The sequence below is a fragment of the Benincasa hispida genome, chromosome 7 (assembly GCF_009727055.1).
Source record: "Benincasa hispida cultivar B227 chromosome 7, ASM972705v1, whole genome shotgun sequence".
NCBI lineage: Eukaryota > Viridiplantae > Streptophyta > Magnoliopsida > Cucurbitales > Cucurbitaceae > Benincasa > Benincasa hispida.
In genome coordinates this window covers 27,378,186-27,380,416 of record NC_052355.1, presented here as the reverse complement: position 1 = coordinate 27,380,416, position 2,231 = coordinate 27,378,186, and positions in this window count along the sequence as shown.

The window sequence follows — 2,231 nt, the reverse complement described above, 5'->3', positions numbered from 1 at the left end:
ATTTCTATTTTTTTACTTCTTTAAATATAATGGTTTAATTTTTAGTACAATTCTAAAAACAAAAACAAATTATTAAAATATACTTTTTTTTTTAGTTTAACTTGGGGTGAGGGTTTTTTTTTGTCAATAGTATATATTTTATTATGTTTGAATTATACTCACTTTTAGCTATCCAATAGTTTTTATAAAATATGTGAATTTATTCACGCTGTTATTAGAAACATTCAAAATTTTGTTAAAACGCAAAGTCTAGAAGTGAGTTGTTAATCAAAGGTATATTTAAATGTGCTCACCCGCATTCCATACCTATCCCTATAAACGTCCATGGGTGGTGCGGGGCAGGGCCGGCTTCCTTGTCCCCATTCTCCATTTCATTCTTCAATTAACTTTGTAGGGATTGGTTCCATCAAGAAGTTTATTCCTGTTTTGTTTTAAAAGACAATTAATTTAAATAATCATTATTGAAAAGTTTAATTAAATATTTAAATTCTCTCTACATTTTTTTATACGGTTATTTAATGAAAGAAAAAAATGGAAGCTAAAGAGAGTCTAATTAAAACATATTCATTATACAGATGATCAAACTATATAACTTTAAATTTAAATATAAACTTTATATAGGGTTAACTATATTCTTAGAATAAATAATTTGGTTGTTATTACTTTTTTTTTTCTTTTTTTTTTTTTGACAAAACAATATGAATATAGGGTAAAATAGATATTGGAACAAATTTTAAGAGTCATATTGAAAAGATAAAGATTCTCCTATCTTCGTGCTTTTACTAAAAGATAGTCAACAATTGTTAAGTAATTCAAATATTACACGCAACTGGGTCATACTTCTAAATTTATTATCTAGCTGAACAAGTCGTTGGATAACTATCTCTCTATTTTTAGAAATATTTGAATATTTAATATCTTTTATTATCTTATTGTTTAAATTTATGATAAGGTCAAACCTAGTCATTTTTCTCGTGTTCATCCCACAATGTAGAGATTTTTTTACAACACTTCTTTTTTATAGAAAAAACTATAAATAAAATATATAACTTGGGGTGAGGTTAATCTTGTACTTTTTGGTCAATAGTATATGTTTTATTATGTTTAAGTTATATTCACTTTTAGCTATCCAATAATTGTTATAAGGTAGGTAAATTTTCAAATTCACGTTGTCATTAAAAACATTCAAAAATTTGTTAAAACACAAAGTCTAGAGGTGAGTTATTAGCCATCGAGGTATATTTGGGGCCGACTTCCTTGTCATCACTCTCCATTTTATTATTCAATTAACTTTGTGGGGACTGGGTTCCATCGAGAAGAATAATTTAAATAACCAAAGTTCAATTAAATATTTAAATTCTCGCTACAATTTTTTTATAGGGTTATTTCATGAAAAAAATTGAATCTAAAAAGAAATTACTCAATTTTTTAGAATGAAATAGTTATCTATCGAGCTATTGATACATAATATAATTTTAAACGTCCAATTAAAATATATTCATTATATTAACTATTAAACAATAAAACTTTAAATTTAACTATAAACTTTATACAATAATAATAATAACAATAGTTATTATAATAAAATTAAAGAAAAAAAGACAAAAAGACGAACTGGACAAGGACAGGAACAAGGATGAAAATACATTCTTCGTCCCCATCCCCATTTGGCAAGTAATTTTTTCTCAATCCCTCTCCCACTTCCCGCTACACCGTCCAAATAGGGGATCCCAGCCACAAAAAGAATGAACACTTCTACCTCACAACTCCCATAAGAAGGTACATATCTTTTGCTAGCATTAGCATTTTAATTTTAGAGCAATACTTTAATGCATCTCATTATACATTTTTCTCCATGCATCTTATTCTAATCATAGACGCGCAAAATTAAAAAAATAAGACAAAAGGTTCACCACATGACATATCCATATTAAAAACTTGAATATGACACTCATAGATAAAGATAGTATTAGGATACACTAATGTATTTATAACGCTAGTTTCCGTTGAATAAGTTCCAATTTCGTTTCGAAGATACGCGTAGTCAAATTGTCAAATCAAAATTAAATGCACAACACATAAGGAAGCGCTATCATCATGGCTTTATTACATTTTAGTTTAGTTAAAATACTATCTTAGTCCCTACATTTTAAGAGTTATTCAACTTTAGTCCACATACTTTGTATTGTTCACATTTAGTCCTCATAGTATCAATAGACCTAAAAAAAAAG